At 39.4% G+C, this 26,509-nt stretch overlaps 1 protein-coding gene and 1 pseudogene across 2 annotated transcripts in view; one reads left to right on the forward strand and one right to left on the reverse strand.

Annotated features, from left to right (window-relative positions):
* The window catches only part of WWC2 (WW and C2 domain containing 2), a 218,696-nt gene that overhangs the window by 38,430 nt on the left and 153,757 nt on the right, over positions 1-26,509 (forward strand). The window lies entirely within an intron of this gene.
* LOC104652331 (small kinetochore-associated protein pseudogene) lies at positions 330-25,244 on the reverse strand (annotated as a pseudogene).

Consider the following 26,509-nt stretch of genomic DNA (forward strand, 5'->3'; position numbering starts at 1 on the left):
GTTGGTGGTTAGTAGTCTCCCGATTCTAATGGTGTGCTGGAATCAGGTGGTTGCCTAGAAGGTCAATCCAAGCTCCTAGGTGCCCCCACTCTTATAGGCCTCAATTATCCACCTGTAAGGCTCAGGAGGGCTGACCAACCTGAAGATTGAGAAAACTTGCTTAAATGAGGAATGGTCATTTCAGCATAAACTGTACTTAATTCTAGTGTAGAAACTGTTTTCATTCTGGAGATGGTGAGTCCCAGAAGATCATGGCCAAGAAGATGTCCTAAGTGGCTTCCTCTAACAGTTTATGCCCAAGAGGGAGCCATCTGGCCACTTGCTGCTTCTTACATTTCTAATAGCTGTTCCATTTCCTTAAGGGCTGCTGTTAAATCATTTACTTAATTGTTATATATGGTTCGCTCTTCTAGGAATCGGACTCTTCTTTCATCTCCAACTTTACCTTTTAGGCCTGTAACTCCTCCATCTGCTTTTTGGCTGTTTCGTTAAAAAGCTTCAGCTCCTCTTTCAAAGTTTCTGACAGCAACATAGAGTCCGTATGATCAGTAGTGGATTCTTGTTGTGATGCCAGGGTCTCACTACCTAAAGCTGGATCGAGGCCCTTGCTCCCCAAAATTGCCAAACAATTGTCCCGAAACTTCTCTAGCAGCTCTACCTTCTGAGTCAGGTCCTTCAGCTCTTCCTGAGTTTCAGGCAACTTCTGGTACAACTGCTTGTTGACAGCTTCTAAGAGCTGCTTCTTGTCCTTGAGCTCTTCCTCTGATTTTTGCTTACTTAGTGGTTTGTAGCCTTATCTGACATTCCTTCTGGTGGTGGTGTCAGTAGCTTTCATTTGCCCATTCTCTCATCTCAGTTTGGTGATTTTTGTAACATCATTCTCTGGACCACCTGAATGAAGCTGTTTGGAAACATCAACTTCTTTGGAGCTAACAGGTAAGAGACTCTTAGAAGTGGGCCGAGTTTGTGGGCTGGCCACCTCTCAGCGCAAAGGTGGGCTGCAGGCTATACACTGTTTTAGACACACTGGTCATCATAATGAGGCGGCACAGCTGAGACCTGCAGTCCTTGTCACTCTCATTCAAAAGATGCTCAGCAGCAACCGCCTGCAGTGATTTCTTTCATACACAAGGTTTGAGACCACTGCTTCAAGAGGAGAGTGGTGTGGTGCTGCCAATAGATAAAAACAACACAGATTTGCCTTTTTGTTGTTAATGAGAAGATATTGACTCACATAGGAGTCATAAACTATTAGAGCTTTTTAGTACTTTAAAGAATATATTGGGTTTAACAACTTTTTTTTTTAAAAAACTGTATATAAAGAAGCATTATTTTCAATAAGCAGAATTGTAGTTTTACTGCCAGATCAAATTAATAAGACCTAATAAGAACGGCATGGAAAAGGAAAAATACATTACTTTCTTGACTCTTTACTTGTTTGTATAATAAAAGCAATAGCCTTGACTGAATTTTTACTCTAGGCCAGACACTGAATTTAAGAACATAGACTCTAGAGTCAGACTGCCTGGTTTTAAATTTTTACCCCTCTGCTTAATAACTTTGTAACCTCTCTGTGCCTCAGTTCCCTGAAATGAGGGTACTAATCATGCCCACTGACTGCATAGTATTATTTTGGGAGTAAAATTGGATAATTGTGCTCCCAAGAAGGATAGCCAGTATTATATAGTATTTATTCTGTGCTGTACACTGCTCTAAACGTTCACCATAGATTAATTTTGTCCTCACAACTCTATAAAGTGTATCTCCTATATTAACTAAGTCTTAGAAAGGCATATAGTAGCAACAAAACCTTTCCAAAGGTTATTGGCTTTTATTGAATTTGCAGAATCTTAGCCAGAACAGCTCGCTGCTGAAGGTGAGACAGATTCATGGGAAACTACGTGGGAGTACTGAACAGGCAGAGGAATGAGCTTCTGAAGGATTTCAAGGCTCTTAAGGATCATCTGATTTCTATCTTCCATGTATTAGTCAGCTCAGGCTGCCATAACAAAATACCATTGACTGAATGGCTTATACAACAGAAACTGGTTTTCTTACAGTTCTGGCTTGAAGTCAAGGTCAAGGTGTCAGGAGATTAGGTTTTGGGTGAAGGCTTTCCTGGCTTGCAGAGACCGCCTTCTTGCTGTGTCCCCACGTGGCCTTTCTCTCCATGCATGTGAGCTTGGGCGCGGGAGGTGTCAGTTCTCCCTTGTCTCTTTTTATAAGGATACCAGTTCTGTCTGATCAAAGCCCTGTTCTTATGACCTCATTTATCCTTAAATACCTCCTGAACACCCTGTCTCCAAATATAGTCACATTGGGAGTTAGGGCTTCAGCATATACGTTTGTGGGAACATAATTCAGCCTGCAGCACCCTACTGCCACCCCAAGAGGCAAATATATAGCATCTGCTAAGCCTAGATGGTTTCTCTAGTATCTTCTAAAGAGATAAAATTATTACCAAGTGGTTAGGTTTGCTTTTGTATCACCACGAGACTTATTTCAAAGTATTTGGCATTTTTGTAGGTGCCGGTGTATTGCTAAAATAAGGTACAAACATGCTGGGAGTAGATCTTTCTGTCTACTGAGAGGTGTCTCATTATGTAGATATATAATTCTGATATCTTTGTGAATTATATGTGATAGCTTTATGTTATTTTACATTTCTAACCAAATAGATATTATCTAATAGTCTTGTTTAACAAATGTCTATTTGTCTTACTGTATGCTAGGCACTGCTTGTGGCCTTGAATACTACAGCAAAAAACTTAGCAGAGACAAAGCCCTGCCTTCATGGCATGTAGACCACAGCAGGGACACGTGTTTAGTAAGTAACAGGCAAAGAAATACATAGCACAATGTGTATGTGCTGTGAAGAAAACACACAAAGCTATGGTAACTGTTGAGGACAGCAGTTTACTGGGGTCGAGGGCTTTTTTAGAAAAGTGATAGGAAAGCATGGGCATACATCAGGGAAATATTTGAGAAAAGAACATTTTCTGTACGGAGGGATGAAATACCAAATACAAAGGTCCCCTACCTGGGATATTATTGACAAGTAGTTTAGGAGTGACACACCTTGGTTTTAGGGTTATATTACCTGGAAATGATAAATATTGCTGTTATTAATATGAATAAGGTCCAGATTTAGCTGCAGTACAAATTTTTCTGTCCCAAATAGGCTTTTTTGTTTGAGGCTAGGTTGTTACAGGGATTACGTTGCCACCACTCTCCTTTTAAGATCAAGATAATGGTTAAATTTTCTGAGTCAGTTTTCAGTTTATGCACACTAATGGAGTAATGTGTTGCTGAGTTTTTAACCCAGGTATAGTACTCTTAATGCAAAGAAGGTTGAACCCGACAGAGGGAGAGTGTGTGTGTGTGGTAGGTCCTTCCAAAAAGAACATTTCTTTGTAGTCTTTCTGTTTTCTTCTAAAGCTTCATGCCAATTTTGTATTCTTTTAGAGAATATATTTGTTTCTATTTTAATATTGGAATAATGTTTTAAGTAGTGGTTTGGGGAGCTGTGCCATGTCTGTCTTATGGATTTGAATACCCTTGCCCCCAGGCATACTCCTTGCTTGCCACCAGTATGAGAAACCCTGGACTAGAGCCATGTGGTGTATGTTCTGGCTTACATTCAGCAGCAGGCTAATGTTACCCAAGGGCATTAGGGTGTGGGCTGGGTGGTTTTACTGTTCAGTATCCTGTAAAGCAAAACACAAATGGTCAACTTCCTTCCATAAATTATCTATAAAATAAAACCCAAGAAAATGCTGTTTTCTTCCCAGAATGAGCAGTAGAAAGTGAAGCATGAGAAAATCCAATCTTCTGTCAAGAATGAACAGTTAAATTCATCCTGTCACTGTCAGAGGACAAACACCAGATAGAAAGTGTAGCAACAAGCATTGTCCCGAAACCACATTTATTTGGCTTTGGAATTCATAATGTGACACTCATTTTTGCAGGCTAATTTTCTTTTTAAATTATCTTTTACTGAAATAATATTAAAATCAACTTAGTAGTTTCTGAATATTTATTAATAATGGGTGTAAGTGACTCAAGCATTGTCTTGGGTCAGAAGAAAAACTGAACTCTTTGACATTTTTGCCAGAAAAAAACTGCATCAGTGGTGGTATAGCTGTGACCCCTGCACTCTTGACTTGCATTTCAGTCGTGGCATCTGCTTTCTCATAATCTTTCTCAACAACCTTCTCCAGGAAGTCATGACTAATTGATGAGAGTTGCCTAGAGATGAAACTCATTTGTCTCATTTGTCAACTCTGTCTGTTAAGTATCGATGAACCTTATTTGGGTAATTAGAAATGTGCTATAAAGTAGTGAACTCTGATGATCATTTTTAATGTTTCATGTGTTTTTAATAATATACAAAACATTTTTTGGCTGGTCATGGTGACTCATGCCTGTAATCCCAGCATTTTGGGAGGGTGGATTGCTTGTGCTCATGAGTTCAAATCCAGCTTGGGCAATATGGCAAGCCCCATGTCTACAAAAAATACAAAGATTTAGCTGGACATGCTGGTGTGAGCCTGTGGTCCCAGCTACTCAGGAGGCTGAGGTGGGAGGATCATTGAGTCTAGGAAGCAGAGGTTGCAGTGAGCCAAGATTGTGCCACTACACGCTAGCCTGGGCAACAGAACTAGACCCTATCTCATCTCCTTCCCACGAAAAAAAAATATGCAAACATTTTAAGGCAAGAATGTTAAGTTTTATTTCTGGAATATTAAGTAAAATACATGTAAAGCTTTTACTAAAATTGAAGGTGGTATGTATTTTGAGCTATGTTCCTGGCATGAACTCTTTCCTAACTACTAGTAAATATGAAATTAAGAGAATAGATATGGAGAAATAAACAAGGAAATTATAATAAACTCTTCAGAATATCTTCTTCAGGTATATGTATTTCAGAAGCCTATTAAATGGGAACAGTTGGTATGTCACTTCCACTTCTCCAAAACTTCTGAATAATTTGTGTTTCCCATTTGAATTACCTAGTATTTGAAAAATAACCAAGTTAATTTCTTTTAAATGGTGAGTCGATTTTATTAGTTTTTCATTAGTCTGAATTGGGGAGCTTTTCCTTTGGTGTTTGTTGTATCCGTTTTGAGAGGAAGTGGTTGCAGAGATAATGTAAGATAATAGTTTGGTGAAATGTGACCATTTGACATGAATAAATAGTAATTGCTTACTCTGAAACTTCAGTGTTCTATTTGGAATTTCAATTACAGGTTGAAAAAAATTACAAATTTAGAGACTATAGTACTAAGCGATTAGTACTAAGATGTACTCTGGTGAAGAAAACTGCTTGGCATTTCATAATTGTGGAGCATTGCTAAGTCGTTCTTTTGAAGATTAAAATAATATTTGAAGGTAATAATTAAGTGCATGGCTGCCAGGACTAATTGAAATTTTTGTAGTGAGAAAATATATGATTCCAAATGTCATTACTCATTCGCGATATGTCTTACTAATAAGAGGTTCTGGGTTCAGTAGTTTTCATACTAATTGATTATAACAGGCAAGATTTGTTTAATGATGTTTATTGTACACAGAACGCTGTTCATTGTAAATACACATTACATTGTAATTAGAAGATAATATTGCAAACAAACATTATTACTTTTAACTGTTGGGAACAAGTTATTGCAACATCTAGGGCATTCTTGAATCCACTGTGCTTTTCTTGCTTTTCTTAGTCCTTGTTAGATTTGGTTTTGTTTAGCTATCGAAATCTGTCAAAAATCACAACCTAAGGAAGTATAGCCATAGGCGAGACACTGTGCTGATAGAATTCACGATGCTCCTTTCTAGTAGTTTGATACCCTGTAGTGCTCCTTTCCAGTAGTTTGATACCCTGTAGTTAGAGAGAAGGTGTTACCTGTTCAGCAGCTGCAGTTGGGAAGTGGCAGGGGTTGTGGTTGAGGCTTTGGTTTTATCTTGGCACTGTAGATGACTGACTTTGTAGCCCTGTGGCAAGTTTCTTTGCCTCTTTCCCTCATAGGGTTAAAAGGTTAAATGTGTGTCGTTTGTAAAACATTTAGAATAACAACTACCTTGGCCAGGCGCGGTGGCTCAAGCCTGTAATCCCAGCACTTTGAGAGGCCGAGGTGGGTGGATCACAAGGTCAGGAGATCGAGACCATCCTGGTCAGCATGGTGAAACCCCGTCTCTACTAAAAATACAAAAATCAGCTGGGCATGGTGGCGCGTGCCTGTAATCCCAGCTACTCAGGAGGCTGAGGCAGGAGAATTGCCTGAACCCAGGAGGTGGAGGTTGCGGTGAGCCGAGATCGCGCCATTGCACTCCAGCCTGGGCAACAAGAGCAAAAACTCCATCTCAAAAAAAAAAAAAAAGAAAGAATAACAACTACCTTGTAGTAAGTGACTATAAATGACATTTAAAAAGACAATTCCTGGTAATTTTTATTTTCAAACTATTTGAAAATGTATTTAGAAGGATTATTTTTTCTTTTATTGTTGAAAAGATCTTAGAACAACAGTATTGAAGAGTTTTAAAAGTTAAACTCGGGCCGGGCACGGTGGCTCACGCCTGTAATCCCAGCACTTTGGGAGGCCGAGGCGGGTGGATCACGAGGTCGAGAGATCGAGACCATCCTGGTCAACATGGTGAAACCCCGTCTCTACTAAAAAAAAATACAAAAATTAGCTGGGCATGATGGCGCGTGCCTGTAATCCCGGCTTCTCAGGAGGCTGAGGCAGGAGAATTGCCTGAACCCAGGAGGCGGAGGTTGCAGTGAGCCGAGATCGCGCCATTGCACTCCAGCCTGGGTAACAAGAGTGAAACTCCGCCTCAAAAAAAAAAAAAAAAAAGTTAAACTCAAGATATTGCTTAATATCTTGTAATTTCAATTTACCTGCATGCATGTTTTATATAACTGAAATCATAATTTATATAGCAAGCTTGCTAGGGAATGGATTGGGCATAGTGGTCCCAATGTAGCCACATGGGAGAGGGCAGGGCAGGGCAGTCTTCCCTCAGAAAGAGAGGACTGCTAAGCAGCCGGAGCAACTTCTTCAGGAAGTTAAATGCATAAGGAAGAACTATTTTCCCCTTGCAAAACTGACAGACTTAAAAGCAGTATATAAGTACTCTTGCATAGCAGTAATGAGACTGCCAATTAATTGAATATTTCTGGAGCCAGTAGCAGAGAAACAGAACAATTGTTTGATCTGAACTTAACTAAAAAGATAATCTCAGATTGGTGTTTTTATGTATCATTAAATGTTTTTCTGTAACCCTAGTTTTCCTGTGTAGTTTATGGGGCATGCCTGCCTTCATCTCTTATCTTTCTTAGAGAGCATTACTCTGACTTCACTTTTCAGAGATACATGCAGTTCCCTAAGTTTTGAAGTTTGCTTGATTAATGTGTTTATTTGAAGCATTTATTATGCCAGATGTAGAATAAACTCCTTAGTTGGATATCTCATATTGATAGTAGGAAGGTCTTAGTAACAGCTTTTGCTTACCCTGACTCCACCATTCAAGAAGTTGAGGTGACTTATCTTTTGGAAGCAGTTGAAACAATTCATTGCCAGAATGGTGGTGCCAGTCCTCTCTTCCTCCAGGTCTGAGGGCTCATGCCAAGTGGGATTCTGATGGAACTGGTGAGCATGTGTTAGTAGAAGCCAGCCTCTTGGAGCCAAACAAGTTGGACCATGATTTCATTTTCGTGGTTGGCTTTAGGTGTTAGTAGAACTGGACGTTGAGAGGGCATTATTCCAGAGGATAAGAGGAAGGAGGAATATGGATCGCCAGGACCTGAAGATCAGTTGTTCTCTCTCTGGCTGAGGGTGTTAAGGGGTGGACTCAGTTATGGTAAACAGAACAGCTAGTTTTTAAAAACCTTTCTTAATTGACTTGTTGGAAAAGCCTTGACAATGAGATATATGGAATTAAGAGTTTTGGGGAGTTCTTTCTTGCCCTAGGTACCATAGGTTTACAGAATGATGGTGGAACTTGCTTTTCTGGGACAGAATGGGGAAGGATCAAGGGAATTGAGTGTGCACAGACTGGCCTGCTCATGTGGGCAGTGTACAGCCTGGGTGGACACTAGGCCGTTTTAGATGTTGTCTGTATGATAGGGTGGGGCTGGGACTGGGGGATATGACAATGACCACGTTGTCAGCAGGAAGAGACCCTGCCAGGAAGGGTAGAAATCAGCTGTGGTGTGAGAAATAAGCCAGTGAAGCCAAAAGTTGAATGTGGACAGCTGGGCAATTGAAGGATTCGGAGTGACCAACAGGGAAGGAGACTTACCTGTCTAGGTAAGCAAGGATCAGAAAATGGGATCCTTAATTATGGGAGGGTACTGCATATATCTATTTTGTTTTTCTAGATCAGTGCCTCTCCAACTTTAAAGTTTTTAAGAAACACTGGGAAAGCTTATTAAAATAGTTTACTCTACTCATCCCTAGAAATTCGGATTTATTCGGTTGACCTGAGGCCCAAGCCATGAATTTGCAGTTCCAGCAAGCTCACAGGTGATGTCAATGCTCCTGGTCCTGGGGCCACAATTCTGTGTTTACACTGTATCACAGGCGAACTTTTCTTACTCCTCCAATCTCAACATTTCTGAAATGAGAAGGAAATAGGAACTTTTGAGTTCTTGTTCTTTTGAGATGCTTATATATATGTATAGTATCATTTACTTCTCACTAACATAAAAGTCATATTATCTCTGTTTTCTGTGAGGCTGTGGAGGCTCAGAGAAGCTAAGCAATTTGCCCAAAGCTACACAGTCAGTCTGTGCTATGACTGGTTTTTTGAGTTAATGCCAAATCCTTATTGTAACTCTTAGATTATTTTACAAGTTGCTACACAACAGGGTGAATATTTAGGCAGTGGAGGGAGCCATCCCTTCAGTCGTGAATGAGAAGCACTCAGCTCACTCTGTTGTTGTTGTAGATTTCTGAATTCACCAGGATCTAAAACATGACAGTTATACCAAATAACTGTAAAACCCCTTCAACTTTTTGCTTAAAAATGTCATGAAAGAGAATATTGAAAAATAATGAAATGTTGAAAGCTTAGGATCAAGCTGAAATGTTGCATAACTTTCTGGCCTTTTTCATTTAGGATTTCAGTTTTAATTTTTTTATGAGAGATTTTCAGTGATACTAAAACACAGGATTGTCTGCATTACTTAAGTTCGGTGTTTTGAAATTCATAAAGACAAAACATAAAAGCATATCAAGGGAGATGTAAGAACAATAAGGTAAAACATGTTTCTCTCTGGTAAGTATATATTTGCACATGCTAACATACCTCATTCTGTTTCATTGTTCAAAATGAATGAGAGCAGCCTTTATAAAATAAATACTTAGAGTGATTTTACTGAATAATCCTTTCGTTTTGAGTAGTTAAAAAAAGCAGGTAATAAGAAATTTTAGAACTATGCGAAATTACAGCTCTGCTGTTAAATGATCTTACTGAAACCACCCTTTAACTCTGGTTTACCTCCTGAGTACAAAAGATATATGTAGTGTGTGAGACTGTAGCTCTCTTACAGTACTTCAGGAACACAGGTTTTCCCCTTTACATAAAAATACCTGACTTGGCAAAACTTTTTTTTTTTTTTATAAAGTACTATTGAAAAATACTGCCGTAAAAGGTATCCAAGATTTCAACTGGTGATGATAGTATCCCTTATTTGTATTATTGCTGATGAATATTGAATTTTAATAAACTTTGTCTAGGAAGCCTGTTTAACCTTATTTAAATTAGATGTGAATCTTAGGTTTTAACTAAGTTAATGTATTTAAGGTTATCCTACTGCTTGTGTGTCCTCCTCCCTGTTTTAATATTGTGTAAAGAACATTGAGATGCATTTCTGATTTTCTTGTTAAGCTAGCTTAATGTTTACTGAACTCAACGAGTGTGTTCACCGCTGCCTTCCCCATTTCTCTGCTTAAATCAGAAATGGCTTTCCTCCTCTCTAAAGATGGCACTATATAAATGACATAAATAGGCTCAGGATTTCAGAAAATCATCAAAGATCTTTGCTTATTTCTATATATCTTTGCTGTAGCTCTCAGCTCATAAGGTAATGATCTATGTTCGTGTACAACTTCTATTCCCAAATTTGAGCTCCTTGCAGCAAGGACTTTCTTATTCAACTAGGAATTTCTGGAAGAAGCTGCTTCTTTCCTGTGCCAGGGTGTCCCAAATGAGTTAGAAAAAGCATTTAGTATAGATGAGCAATTAAGAATGGACCAGCTGGGCATGGTCACTCATGCCTGTAATCCAGAGGTGGAGGATCGCTTTAGCCCGGAATTTTGAAATCAGCCTGGGCCAGAGAGGGAGACTCTTCTCTCTACAAATAATAAAAGCTCCAGGCATTGTTAAGATTATTGTGCATCCCTTCAGTAAAACTCAAAATAAAAAGTACTGAATAGTAAAGGAATGTAAGGGACTCCGCAGAGTTCTGTTTTTTTTTTTTTTTTTCCTCATATGACCTCTTTTAAAATCTTTCCCCAAATTTATGATATTTTGTTAAAATATCTTTTTTTTTTTAAGGACCAAACCCAAAACTATTTTTGTAAATTAGAGTAGTGTTAGTAGGGAAGGGCTTATTTACTGAGGCTCAGAATGCCTAGTACATACGTAGTTAGCTTAATGGATAATCTGGAATTACCTTTACAATCTCACTTGTCTTATTTAAGTATTTTTTATAGTAAAAAAGGAAACATACAGAAATCCACAGAATACAAAGTAGTATAGCTTTAATGAATTGTCACAAAGAGAATACCCTCCTAACACCAATCAGAACACTAAATGTTTGCCAGCCACCCCAGAAGTCTTTTACAGTACCCTTCTCATAAAAGTAATTATCCTGATCTTTATGGTAATCATTTTCTTGCTTTTCTTTAGGGGTACATGCTTGGGTGACAAAACTGCAAACACTGTAGGTTATTTCTTTTGAAAAATAAATTGGCTGGGCTTCGTGGCTGACGCCCGTAATCCCAGCACTTCGGGAGGCCGAGGCAGGCAGATCACGGGAGGTCAGGAGTTTGAGACCAGCCTGATCAAGAGAAACCTTGTCTCTACTAAAAATACAAAATTAGCCAGGCATGGTGCGAATGCCTGTAATCCCAGCTACTCTAGAGGCTGAGGCAGGAGAATCGGTTGAACCCTGGAGCCAGATGTTGCAGTGAGCCAAGATCACGCCATTGCACTCCAGCCTGGAGGGCAACAAGAGTGAAACTCTGTCTCGAAAGGAAAAGAAAAAGAAAACAAAAGGAAAAATCTTTAAGAATTTTTTCAATCCATATATTCTCTTTTTTTTTTTTTTTGCTGATAGTATCCCCATTGTGCAGGTCCATATTTCTTGTAAATTGATGGTGGATCTAGAGATTTGCTTACATTCAGAATATATATACATGAACATTTTGAAAGCACACAGTGTCTGAGATGTTAGCAGCCATTGATATCTACTGTCTAGATCAGGTGTCCCCAGACTTTTTACACGGGCCAGTTCACTGTCCCTCAGACCTTTAGAGGGCCGCCACATACTGTGCTCCTCTCACTGACCACCAATGAAAGAGGTGCCCCTTCCTGAAGTGCGGCGGGGGCCAGATAAATGGCCTCAGGGGGCCGCATGTGGCCCGCGGGTCGTAGTTTGGGGACGCCTGGTCTAGATCCATGAATTAATGTGGGGTTGCAAAACAATGATCTCATTCAGTCATTTCTTTTTCATTTGTTAGCTCGAACATTTCTATAAACTGCGGTTTCACTTCATCTGCTTCTTTGTTACCCAGTAGTACAGGGTACCTGGGAGGCTTCGGGGTGCTAGGATTTACTAGCTATGGGATTCTCCTGGGATTTCTTTGAGGATGAGAAACTGAGTATACCTAGAAAGGGCCGTTTGATAAGCATAGGTCCATTGACAGTGTCTTGGTTCTTGGGTTCGACAGAGAGTGAGGGGTCCTGGCCTGCAAGCCTGTCGCTGCCATTGAGTACTTTAGAAGAATGGATTCTGCCTTCCCATTTAAGTGGCCCATGTTTTTGGATCTATTCCTGTTTGTTGACAGACTTAAAACCTCATTTTGCTGTATGAAACTACGAAATATCATTTGGTTCGATCGCTTGCTGTCAGTAGTTTAGGTGAAGAGATTTCCATCTTACAGAGTGTTCACGGTCACCACAGAGGCCAAGTTCACTAATTATAATCTCAAAATCAAAGTCAGAGTTAGATTTCCATCTTACACAGAGTTCAAGGTCACCACAGAGGCCAAGTTCATCCATTTTAATCTCAAAATCAGAGTTTTACATTGTACATTGATGTCATTATATAGTATTAGGTTTGTTTTATTTAAAAAGATTTTTAAAACAAAACAATTTCAAAAACTATTTTAAAGTAAACACTTCATATAAGCCTCCAAATACATTGGACTCTAGAATTGGGATTTATTAATTCAATTTTTAGCCTCAGAGTTTCATAACTGAAAATGGGTATGCAGAAACATTGCTTGTCTCTTGGACTCTGGAAAGTATCAGTATAGTGTGGACTTATAAGATGCACAGAGACAATGTATCTGTCCTTTTTTGTCATAAGAAAAAAAGGAATTTAATATTTATTAAGTTATTCCTTTAGGTCTGGTGTTCTATGTAACCCAGCATGGTGGCTCATGCCTGTAACCCCAGCACTTTGGGAGGCCAGGGGTTTCATGACCAGCCTGGGTAACATAGTGAGACTCCTGCCTCTACAAAAAAAAAAAAAAAATTAGCTTGGCACGGTGGCTTGTGCCTGTACTTCCAACTACTTGGGAAGTAGAGGTGTTGGGAGGTAGAGGTGGGAGGATCACTAGAACCCAGGACCTGGAGGGTGCAGTGAGCTGAGGTCATGCCACTGCACTCCAGCCTGGACAACAGTGTAAGACCTTGCCTCTTAAAAAAAAAAAATTAAAATTAAAAACACACACACCCATGCATATACACTTTTGTTTTCAAGGATTGGGGTCTTGGCTGGGCGCAGTGGTTCACGCCTGTCATCCCAGCACTTTGGAAGGCTGAGGCAGCAGGCCACCTGAAATCAGGAGTTTGAGAGCAGCCTAGACAGCATGGTGAAACCCTATCTCTACTAAAAATATAAAAATTAGCCAGGCATGGTGGCAGACGCCTGTAATCCCAGCTGCTCACTCCTGAGGCTAAGGCAGGAGAATCACTTGAACCTGGGAGGCAGAGGTTGCAGTGAGCCAAAATCATGCCAGTGCACTCCAGCCTAGGTGACAGAGCGAGTTTCCATCTCAAAATAAATAAGTAAATAAATAAAAGTTGGGGTCTTGCTCTGTCAGCTAGACTGGAATGCAGTGGTGTGAACACGGCTCGCTGTAGCCTTGCATCCCTGGGCTTAAGTGATCCTCCTGCCTCAGCTTCGTAGTAGCTGGGATTATAGGTATATCACACCATGCCCAGTGAATTAAAAATGTATCTGTGTGTGTGTGTATATGTATATACTGTAGAGACAGAGTTTCTTTTTGTTGCCTAAGCTTGTCTTGAACTCCCAGCCTCAAGCTATCCTCCTCCCTTGACTGTCCAAAGTGCTGGGATTACAGGTGTGAGCCAGTGCACATGGTCTTAAATGTTTTTATTTTTAGGACTTTTAGGCTGTTAATATTATTTATGCCCATTTAATAACTGAGTGAATCAAAGCTCAGAGAGGTTAAATACCTTATCTGAGATTACAGAGCAGGAGATTCTATCAGGGCTTCAGAGCCTGGACTTGGTCCTCTTTGCTTCATTGCCTCTCAGGTAAAGGAAGGTGAAGACTGTGTCACATACCAGATATAGTTGGTAATCTGGCTGAAATGTTCTAACTATTTGATTTGTGTTTACTTCATTTTGGTTTGAAAAGACACTTCAATTCACACGTATAACTAAAATAGCTAAACATTTTAAATGTGCGCCATTTAGAAAATATTGTTATTAAAGAAAAATATACCACGCTAATGTTTTATTTTGACTAATAATTGAAATTTCAGTTTTTAGTAATTATTAGGTTGCCCTAGAAATAGTCTTTTTGGGGAGGGGTAAGACATGGTTTTTCTTGGTCACCCAGGTTGGAGTACAGTGGTGTGATCACGGCTCACTGCAGACTTGCTCTCCTAGGCTCATCTTCCCATCTCGGGCTCCTGAGTAACTGGGACCACAGGTGTGCACCGTCACGTTCAGCTGTTGTTGTATTTTTTGTAGAGTTGGGGGTTCAGGCTTGTCTTGAACTCCTGAGCAAAAGCAGTCACCCATCTCAGCCTCCCAAAGTGATGGGATTATCGGCATGAGCCACTGTGCCTGGCCCAAATAGTTATGATTAGTGGACTTGCACTTTTAACAATGAATTGCTAGCTTTAAAAAGCAAAAAAAGAAAAAAAAATCCCAAATCCAATTCATCGTTTAGTTCCTTTTAAATTAGGCTGCATTAAAAAAACTACAATTAAAATATTATACTTCCGGTTAATTTTTAGAATGCATAACTTATTTGATCTTTTTAAATACATTTGTATTTTTGTAGTAGTTGAGTTCATTATGTACTTCAGAGACAGACAGACTGCTTGCATTTGAATCCTGGCTCTGCCTTTCAATGGCTATGTGATTTTGGTCAAGTTATTTAATCTCTCTGGGCCTCAGTTTCCTTATCTGTGCAGTAGGCGTCATAGAAAGACCTTACTCAAAGGCTTGTTTGAGGATCCAATGATACCTGCTCAAAATGTGTTACTGTGATCACCTTGAATTGTGAAAACTGTATTTGGGTTATGTGCCATTCCTGAAGGTCCCCAGGGAGTATCTTGTAATAACCCTGAAGCCCTTGTCCTGAATGAGGAGGGAAGGGTCAGGCCCAGCCTTGTGATTTCCCCAGTGTCGGATTTCTGCGTTCACCAGCAGGATCTCCGTTTCTATAACCAAATAGTTACATCTTGCATAGATAATCTACCTCTGTGTCCGAAAGTGTGGCAGCATTTCACAAATTTGGATTTATCTAATTACAATTTTTAATAATTTGAACTGGATTAGGATGACACTCACCTTTCTGTCTATGGTGGCCTTATTTGCTAACCTTTAGCCTTCTTGCGGCTATCCCCCACATTCCCCTACCTGCAGTTGTGGAGCCTAGGAGGATAGTAGATATGTTGTAAACACAATGTGCTGCAAACACAATGCCCACCTGTGGGTTGGGCTCAGAACTGCTCTGCTGCCTAACCTGGACTCTGACCCCTCTCTCAGGACACAGATATCAATCCTTCAGTGCTGTTTTTGCTTTCGTGCTTCTTTAAGCACTAATTCCTTTGACACCACCTTGCTCTTGCAGCTGCTCTGTCCCGTTGTATTATAGAATAGGCATGTGCTAGTGCACCTGCATAGCAGGAGCAATAAAAACAATGAGAGGAAGGATGGACATTGTGGGCACAAGTTAGGTAATTGACATTCAAACATGAATGACATTCTAAAATTAGAAAAGGTAGAACTTGGTAGCGCTATCAAACTGTTTATTTATTTGCAGCAAGTTCTAATGACTTCATCTTCTAAGCAGAGAGAGAGATAGACAGAGAGAGAGTTGAGATGGTGAGGACAGTCTTTCTGCAGTCAGCTGGCCTCACATTTGGCTTTGAGGATTGGCAGGCAACGTGCTAGGGGTCAGGATAGATATGGTGGCCAGTGTTGGCAGAAGGGAGATGAGAGAAGAAGTTTGGAAAAGAAGCAAAGACTACATGATAGGAGGCCTTGGATATTGAGAGTAAGAAATGTGAACCTGATTCTTTATGTTATAAATATCTTTTGAAGGGTTTTGCTAAAGGAATGATGAACCCAGGACCTGGAGGTTTTTTAGGAAGAATCTGGAAGAGTGGTTGGAATGCTGGAGAGGTTGAAAGGCAGAGTGGCTGGAGGGAGGAGATGAATTTGGACAATACTATAATGGTATAGGGGTGATAATGGCACCTGTGTAGAGTGCTGATACTGGAATGAGATTATGTTGAGAGCCACTCTATTGTTATTCTCCCTGTTAGCAGTTAGTTGGACTACATATACTTTAAAGTCATAAGATGTACTTCAAGAAAATATCATACACGGTAATGCTGATTTTTCACTTAGTCCTTTTCTGTATATGAGTGCCTTATGCTAATAGAGAAGCTACTCAGAGTCACTGAGCCAAGACATCCTGTAAGGAGGATCTGTAGTACCTTTTTCCAGTTCTGTCTGTCAATATTGGTGGTTTGAATTGGGATTTTTTTTTTTTTAATTAAAACAAAAAAGAATTTTTTTTTTTTTTTCGGAATGGAGTCTCGCTCTGTCGTCCAGGCTGGAGTGCAGGCAACCTTCGCCTCCCAGGTTCAAGTGGTTCTCTTGCCTCAGCCTCCTGAGTAGCTGGGACTACAGGTGTGAGCCACTGTGCCTGGCTAATTTTTGTATTTTTAGTAGAGATCGGGTTTCATCTTGCTGGCCAGGCTGGTCTTGAAGTCTTGACCTTGAGATCCGCCCACCTTGGCCTCCCAAAGTGCTGGGATTACAGCCGTGAGCCACTGCACCTGGCCTAGGATTTTTCAGTCTTATTATGGAGCTTGATTACTTTACAAGTTTATAATATTTTTAAAGTTTCTGAATTGAGATTAAGATGATGTGTTGATGTCACTTGTGATTTTCCAATTCTGTTGTATTCTATGTTTTGTTTTGTTTTGTTTTGTTTTGTTTTTTGAGACAGAATCATGCTCTGCTACCCCGGCTGGAGTACAGTGGCATGATCTTGGCTCAGTGCAACCTCTACCTCCCATGTTCAAGTTATTCTCTAGCCTCTTGAGTAGGTGGGATTACAGGCACCCACCACCACGCCCAGCTAATTTTTGTATTTTTAGTAGGGACGGGGTTTTCCATGTTGGCCAGGCTGGTTTCAAACTCCTGACCTCAGGTGAGCCAGCATGCCTGACCTTTTGTTCTCTCTCCCTCTCTTTTTTTTTTTTTTTGAATCGAAGTCCCACTTTGTCGCCCAGGCTGGAGTGCAGTGGTGTGATCTCGACTGCAGCCTCCGCCCCCTGGGTTCAAGTGATTCTCCTGCCTCAGCCTCCCAAGTAGCTGGGATTACAGGCCTGCATCACCACGCCCAGCTAATTTTTGTGTTTTTAGTAGAGACGGGGTCTCACCATGTTGACCAGGCTGTTCTTGAACTCCTGTACTCAGGTGATCTGCTCGTCTCTGCCTCCCAGATTGTTGGGATTACAGGTGGGAGCCACGGCGCCCGGCACCTTTGATCTTTATTTATTCTCCCATCTACTCTGCAGTGGCCTCACTGTTCTCAGTGAATAAATTAAGGACTTGACAAGAAAGTATTTATCTTTTGCTCTATTTTCTTATTTGGAAATAATTTCATACTTACAGAATAGTTGCGAAAAGAGTACAAAGAATTCTTATTTACCTTTTACCCAGATTCCTCAAATGTTAATATTTTACCATGTTGACATTGTCATTCTCTCTCTCGCTGTCTTTGCTTCTCGCACTTTATACACACATATACATATCTTCTCTTATACTCATTAATTTTCATTCTGAACTGTGTTACAGTAAATTGCAGGTATGATACCCTTCACCCCAAAACAATGACATTCACTTACATGATCACACTGTAATGATCTATGTATTTATTCAAATTGGCCAAGATTGCCCCACTGTCCTTTATAGGACCTTCTTTCCCCTGGTCCACATCCAATTCAGGCTTACCTGTTTCATATGGTTGTAATAATGTCTTTTTGTTCCCCTTTAATCTGGATGATTTTCTCAGTGTTTCTTTGTCTTTCATAAATTTGACATTTTTGAAGAACATGGACCATTTATTTGGTTCCTCAGTTTGTGTTTGTTTGATATTTAAACATTAGATCCAGATTATGCATTTTTGGTAGAAGCACCCTGGACGTAATTTTGTGTCCTTCTCAGCATATCATTTCAGCAGGCACATGATGATGTTTCTTGGTTCCATTCCTATGATACTAGCTTTAGTCTCCTTTTTAGGGATGTCTGCCAGGTTCTGACAGTGTCATCTAGTGGTTGCTTTACTGGATGCTTTACAGAAATGGGAAGGGGAAGGGACTTCTGTGCCACTCAATTTTCAAGTTTTTTTTTTCACTGTCTTCTGAATTTCTCCCTTTAGTATTTTCACATTTAGATGGACTTTGTCTTCTAGGTGGTGATTTTAGATCAGTCTCAGGACCACATCTAATACTCCTTTTTTTCTTCCCTTCCATTTTTCTCTGTATACTCTTCTTCCTGTTTGGGCTTATAGCAGAAACTTGAGATACACAGTCAGTTATGTTATAATGCAGCATATGCATTCTTGAAAATCGTTGTGCTATGCAACATCGCACAATAAAAACCACAGTGCTTATGGGAAAAAATGAGGTTTGGGGGATGTATTAGTTTGTAGGGCTACCGTAACAAAGTAGCACTGACTGGGTGCTTAGACAACAGAAATTTATCTTCTCACAGTTCTGGAGGCTGGAAGTCTGAGACCACGGTGTTGGCATGGTTGGTTTCTTCTGAGACCTCTCTCCTTGGCTTGTAGATGCCATCTTCTTGTGTCTTCACATGGTCTTTCCTCTCTGTGGGTCTGTGTCCCGATGTCCTTTCTTTCAAGAATGCCAGTCATTCTGGATTAGGCCTACCTACATCATCTCACTTGACTTTAATTATGTCTTTAAGGGCCTTATTTCCAAACCTAGTCAAACCTCAGATTATGGTTTTGGGGGTTAGGACTTAATGAATTTTGGGGGGTACAAGTCAGCTCATAACTAGTCACAACACTCAAAACATCAATAACACATTAAAAAAATACAGAAACCTAGTAAAAACTGTAGTACTATTTTACCCATGTTAAATCATTAGGAGTACATAAATACCAAGTAAATAGGGCATTTACCTTGGAAACGATGGGAAATTTGCTTGTGGGAGTGTGTATGTGCCTGTGTGTGTTTTCCTCCCAGCTTGATTCTGCTGGGTGCAATTTTCTGTATTTACCTAGTATCTCAGCAGATGAAAATGTCCATAAAGAAATGCAAAATTCTCAATATGTTAAAATTGTTCTCCAATATATCAGTCACATTTGAATACCAAATTTTTCGTTTTTAAACCATATTTTACAGGAGAACTGATAGTAGTTCACTAGGATTTGGTGTTCACTTTTTAATTTACAGGTAATTTGAAATTAACCCTAGTCTTCTGACTAGGCATGGATTTATGTAGTCCCACCTGTTCTTGCCTTTTTTTTTTTTTTTTTTTTTTTTTTGAGATGGAGTCTCGCATTGTTGTCCCAGTTGGAGTGCTGTGGCATGATCTTGGCTCACTACAACCTCTGCCTCCTGGATTCAAGCTATTCTCTTGCCTCAGCTTCCTGAGTAGCTGGGATTACAGGCACCTGGTACTATGCCTGACTAATTTTTTGTATTTTTAATAGAGATGGGGTTTCACTGTGTTGGCCAGGCTGGTCTCAAACTTCTGACCTCATGGTCTGCCTGCCTCAGCATCCCAAAGTGCTGGGATTACAGGCGTGAGCCACCGTGCCCAACTCTTGCTTTTTAAAATTTTCTTTTTATATTTTCAGAGAAGGTGTTGGGAGATTTGAGTTTGCACAGCTGCCATTACTGCTACTACTCAGATTATTCTCTCAAAATTTTTTATTTATTTGAGACAGGGTCTCACTCTGTCATCCAGGCTGGTGTACAGTGGAGAGATCTCAACTCACTGCAAACTTGATTTCCCGAGCTCAGGTGATCCTCCCACCTCATCCTCTGACTAGTTGGGACTACAGGCATGCACCACAATATCTGGCTAATTTTTTGTATTTTCAGTAGAGACCGGTTTTCGTCATGTTGCCCAGGCTGGTCGTGAACTCCTGGGCTCAGGTGATCTGTCTGCCTCACCTTCCCAGTGTGCTGGGATTACGGGCATGAGCCACTGCATCTGGATGAACTTACCTTTTTAAAAACATTTTGATCACAATACATTAATTTTGTGGAGTAATGTACTGAAAAGCAAAAATATATAACTCCTCCTTTTCCTCCTTCCTCCTTCCATATGCCTTATTTGTATAATTAATTTGTCCTATTTGCTCACAATGTAGGGATCTACTTTCCCTGAATGTTTCATTATTTCAATAAGAATTGAAAATCTTAGGCTCAAATTGGCATAAACCAAGTTTTGAGCAGGTATTGAAATGAAATGAGGCATTTCTCACTTTGCCTGATTCTGATGTGCACACATGTCAGTTACGATGGTTTACTTAAATGACACCAGTCCTTCAGCAACATGAGAGAAATTTCACCTTCCACAGTTTATTAACTGTATAAAGTACAAACTTTGCTTTTGACTCTTCAGTCCACAATGTGCATCATGATCAGTGACAGATCACATTTCTTTTTCAACTCAGTGAGTAATTCGTCACTGCATCTGTTATTCAGTTCATACACAGACAGCAAAGTATGTAGTTGTATTGCGTCTTTGTGTCACCCATTGATAAGCCTATGTAACATTTTATGAGAGTGAATAGTTGAAAGACAAACTGGCCAACAAAGATGAAAGTGTAGCAAATAAATGAAAAGTGATAAATGCTCAAAGTGAAATTGGAAGTTATTAGAAGATTTGAAAATATTGATAGCAAAGCAAATATGGGATGAGAGGTAGGCCTGCATGAAGCAGTGCTATGAACCATATTACATCAGTCCTATGAATATAAAAAACAAAATAAAATCACATCACTACATTTTAGTTTAAATTTTACCGGGAACAGAAAGCTGCTTATGGTTAAAATGGAGTATTACTTTTACTTTGGATTGAAGACTGTATTAGAAAAATCCCAATCAGTTTGGTTAGCATTAAGGTCAAAGTATTGAAGTTAGTTGCCACATTGAAAGAAATAGTAATTACACTGAGATTGAGGAAGAAATTCTGCCAGTAAAGATTAGCTTCGTCATTCAGAAGTTGGCATGAATTGATGAATCCATTAGGTGAAGCTGTAGCACAGAGAAAGATTTGCTGGGAAATTTGCATCCACATTCCATTTAAGACAGGTGATGATAATGCTCATCACATATTTAATAATGGTGAGATAAGTTGTGAGGCAACTCCATCAGGAACTTGTACCACAGAAGATGTAAGATGGAGAAGGAGGTTTAAGGAGTTATAGATAGAGTAACGCTTTTATTAGGAGACAACACAAAAGGTAACTTTAAAATAAAACTTATGCTATCTTTGAGTCTGAGAATCCTAGAGCATTTAAAAAAAAAATCATGAAACAGGCATCTCAACCAGTCATTTGGCATGCAAATAAAAGATCATGGGTTACAGTACCATTGATCCAAGACTTGTTTCAGTTGTGTTCTTGTCCAGAGGTTGGCAAAATAATTTTAACTTTTAGAGCACAACTACTACTGTTGGATAATGTTGCAAGTCACCCCATTTCTCTTGAGTACTTGAAAGAAAATGTGAAAATTTGCTTTTTTACTACAAATAGAAACTTCTTTAATCCAGCCAGTGAACCAAGGAGCTATTTTAACATTTAAGGCCTATTATCTTAGGTGGAGTTTCAGACAGGTTATTGATGCTACAAGTAGAGATGATGCATTTCTGTAGCTGAATTTTGGAAGAAATGTGACATAAAGTATGCATTATAAACATTTAAGCATCTTTGCAGGAAGTAACAGTGAGTAATATGTGTGCTGTATGGCAGAAACTTTTACCACAGTGTGCAAATAACTTTGCAGAATTTGAATTGAGCATAGAGTTATAGAGGAAATACAGCCATACACTGCATAAGGACATTTTGATCAGGATGGACTGCATATACAACAGTGGTCTCATAATATTAAAATACCATATTTTTATATACGTTTTCTATGTTTAGATACGCAAATGCTTAAAACCATTGTGTTACAGTTGCCCGCGTTGTTCTGTATAGTGTCATGCTGTGCATGTTTGCATCGTAGGTGCAATAAGCCTTACCATAAAGCCTAGGTGTGTAGTAGGCTACACCTCTGGGTTTGTGTAAGTGCACTCTTTGAGGTTCACACAATAGAGTCACCTAACCACACATTTCTCAGAACGTATGTCTGTCATTAAGCAACACATAACTGTAGTTGACTTCACGAAGGAATGTCCCACCATTTGAGAGACTTCAGATATGTACTCATAGGAACTTAATGAGGGCAAATCTTTCAGCATAAATGAGGAAGGATGGAGATGTCTCAGGGGAAGTGATGCTACCAAATGTCTTCACTTTAAAAGAGATAATACATGACATTGAAAGTACAAAGGATAAAATTGTTGATAGTAAATCTAAATGTAAGAAGGAGTATTGCAACTTGCTAAGGTATAGAAAAGATACTTGCTCTGAATTAAGTTATACAACACAGAAGAAAAACCCTGTCCAGACTACCCCTGATTAGTTTTTTACAAAGAAGTAAGCCCTAATTTTCAATGTTTCTAATGTTTTAAATTGCAGTGTACTAAATATTATTTTTACTACTTTTTTTCATTTTCCTATACACTTACAGAGAATTATAAATGTTTTGATAAAAATCCTCAAAGGTCATGTAATAATTGTACTGTTTTCTCTTAATTATTAAAATTGCTTTGCATGATTTCAGCTTGCAGGTTAATTTTTTTTGTTGTTTTTGAGACAGAGTTTCACTCTTGTTGCCCAGGCTGGAGTGCAGTGGTGTGCTCTTGGCTCACTGCAATCTCCACCTCCTGGGTTCAAGCAATTCTCCTGCCTCAGCCTCCGGAGGAACTGGGATTACAGACATGTGCCACCACTCCCGGCCTAGTTTTGTATTTAAATAGAGGTGGAGTTTCTTCAGGCTGGTCTTGAACTCCTGACCTCAGGTGATCCGCCTGTCTTGGCCTCTCAAAGTGCTGGCATTACAGGCGTGAGCCACTGAGCCTGGTTGCAAGGTAATTTTTATGAAGCAGCACTACTATGCAAAGCAAGGACTGCCTTTCCCCAAAATAAACATTCTTTGCCTCTTGTTGCCATGACTTTCCTTCAGCAAACATTACCGATGTTTTATTCCCTTTATTGAACTCTTCCTAGACTCTTAATAGTATTCCCTATTAACAATGCAGGCTACCCTTTACTCTGTGGCACCTTGTACTCCAGTGGCTCCTTGATTGACATTTCTTCATCTTCCCTCACTTTGTTCTGGTTTTCAGTCTTGACAGCTGTTTTTTTTTTTTTTTTTTTTTTTTTTTTTTTGTATGTGTGGGAATTTTAGGTTGTCTGATTCACAAGAAACTACCATTATGGTATCATTCAACCACTCCTCTCACCCCATTCCTTCTTCCCCACACAGGCCCCTTCTTCCTTTCCAGCATCGTCATTATCATTTCCCCCTTGTCTAGTTAATTTAGGTTAGTGGTTATTTGGTTTCTAGAACATGTACTTAGGGTCTCATCGATGATTCCAAGGCCTTATCAAGACTTTGCCTTTTCACATGTATTCATCTTTCTTTTGTGTTCCAAGAACTGTCTTCATTTCCTGGTGTTCAATTTTTGTTCTTCTCTCTAGTGCCTTGGAGAGATGAGATGACTTCAAAGGAAGGAGCCCTTTTACATGAGTGCCTAGCAGTAAAAAGTTTTGAGATAAAACAGTGATTTCCATTAGGGACAAAAAGAGGGTAGAGCAAAGCTGTAAGACTTTATTCTGTGAACCCAGAAAGGGAAAAAACTGGAAATACAGAAAAGTGTCAACAGTAAAAAGGAAAGAGGTAGACTCATTCATGTGGCCACAGAGAGATTAGAAAATAAGTGTCTTGGGAGATGTGTAGTACTTAAAGTGTGCCAAGGGTGATGTTGACTGCTAGTAGCTCCTCATTCTTTCTGTTGTACACCCAACACTGCCAGCTCACCCCTGCCCTGGGCTGCCGGAATAGCCATCCATCAGTGGAGTGCAGCTGGAAGCCGAGAAACCTGTTCTTTCACCACCAGAAGAGAAGCCCAGAGCCCGTAACTGCAAGGGATAGTAAGAACAGAACAACAAATCCGTCCAGTAAAAACACTGGTCACATGATAGGGAGGATGCAGAGAACTTTATTTAGGTAAGCTGTGAGGTTGAGACGTCTGTGAACTGGTTTGGGGGCCTGACAAAATGAATAACCTGAGTGTGAAATGGCTGACTACAAATAAGCGTTTGGGGCATAACCTCAGTGTAAATTAGGATCTGGCTCTAATTCCTTTATTTTTCATTTTGGTTGTTTGACTTGACTCATATTATAGGTCATTGCTAAATTACTTTGGAAGTACACTTTGTCTTGATTGTGTTACTGTATGTGGATGGTGCTAAAAATTATCAAAATTAATTTAGAAGTTTCAATTTTGTGAGGAGATGGTGGGTATTTCTAGGTCATAATACAAAAGTGATTTGTGATCTAGCTATTGGGTGCTTTATAATTGTATAACATAATTATAGATAGAATTGAATCATCAAATAAGGTGGCAAGATTAATGGGAGTGGCTAGCTTTAATGTTCCAGGTTATATTAATTTTAGATAAAATGAAATTAGTATTCCTATGGCCAATTGAGTCAAGTTCCTGAATTACTCTATTCAGTTGGGATTGACTCAATTTAACGGAATGGTACTATTAGAGTTTTTGAGGATAATGAGAAAATGGAACTGAAATTAAAATTCTCTTTTGTACTTTGGACAAAATAATTTCTGTGAACAGCAATTAAGAAGGTCCATATAAGAGATTCACCTTCTGCTCTAATTTCATTTATTAAGAGTGTATGATCTTAAGCTCCCTGAAATTTTACTGGGAAAATGTTATGACTTAACATAGGTCAGTGTCCCCTGAATCATGTGATTGGGGTGTGTGTGTGTGTGTGTGTGTGTGTGTGTGTGTGTGTGTATTTTAAAGTAGTGGCACACAAAAAAGAGATTAGGAGTTCATCTTCAAAAGACACATAAAGTTAGAATTACAGAATTCTTACCTTTTTCAAAAAATAAAAATAGTTTGGGAAGCTCTTTAGACAATTTACACTGTTGGAGAAAAACCTTGTGATATGAGTGGCTTTGGAACCAGCAGCAAAGAAGTAAGTATATACTTCCTTTCTTGTTAAGTATGGGTCCTGAAATGGATTGAGTTTAGGCATACTTGACTCACCTGTTAGGAGGACGCTTCTTGGCGGAGCCCAGCCTTGTGGGTATTCTTGGGCAGTGCTTGACTTCTGGGGACATGGGCACATATTTTCAAGGGGCTGGGCAAATTATTGTTGGCTGGGTGCCAATTCCATGTGGCAGCCTCCAGTTAAGTGACATCCACATTCTGGTTACCATAAAGATTTTTTATGACCAATGCTATGCCATAGAAAAGGCACATTTTTAGGCATTTAGTAAACCAGAGGTACTGATAGCTAATAATAACTAATAGTAATAAGTACTGCTGCAGAGGTACTAATAACAGTAAATGTTAGGCTCATTTAAAAGCTGCATTAACAGTAATTACCTCTAGCATAACACAAACATTGCTCAGTCTATGCATTTCACATTCCATTTGTGTCAGAATCTTGAATTTACTGGGTAAATGCCTGGGAATTTAAACCATGGTTGGGCAAAGTTGATTTGAGGGTAGGACAGGGAGTAAGGAGTTAGAGAGGGTACAAGAGGTACAAGGGCCTCTTGTGACTTGCAGTGTCAGGGACACATTCATGTCAGGACTTTTGAAGGGCCTCTTGACTAGGGTTTGGTGTGTGTAGAATAGAAAGCTTAGTTGGGAAGCCTTCTTTCCTCCTGAATTCCAACCTGATAACAATAGAAAAGCATCTTTGTCCTGTATGACATTAAAATATTTGAGCATTAAGAGTCAGATGCTAGGCTTGAGAAGCTATTTAAGCCAGGCTAAATACAACTGTAGTGGAGATGAACTGAGGAATAGGTACACTGTTTCTTTTAGTAACTAATGTTTAATTTTTAAAGAACACAGCAGGCCTTTTGAAGGCAGTTTAAGGAATGGGTGTGGAAGGGGGTGTGGAGGAAGGAAATCTCAGCAGAATGCTTTTAGATATTTCCTGTTACATAAATGCTACATACTTCTCATGACTTCAAACTCATAGCAGATAGGACTGAAGCCTGTCTGTTGAGGCTTACATTTAATTACTATTACAAAGAATGTAGAAATGATATAGGTAATCAAAGAACCTTAAAAACTGGCACCAAATGCAACTTTTGCTTTTTCATCCAAATCTTATATTGTGGAATTTGAATGTGGTGTGATGAAATACACTTGGACAAAAATAAATGTGTTTAATTTTTTAAAAAATGCTTTTGCTTAATTCATAAGACTTTCTGTTGTTGTAAAGGAGTCTGTCTTGGGGTAGACATTCCAGATGATACTTACCTCATTTATGGAATCCCCATATTAACTGGATACATTTATCTAGCAGTATTTTAATGTGTGCTTGTGATGAAGAGTGCTACAGTGATATAATACTTTTAGTATCTAC

This window comes from Saimiri boliviensis, chromosome 3 (genome assembly GCF_048565385.1).
Source record: "Saimiri boliviensis isolate mSaiBol1 chromosome 3, mSaiBol1.pri, whole genome shotgun sequence".
In the NCBI taxonomy this organism is placed as follows: Eukaryota; Metazoa; Chordata; class Mammalia; order Primates; family Cebidae; genus Saimiri; species Saimiri boliviensis.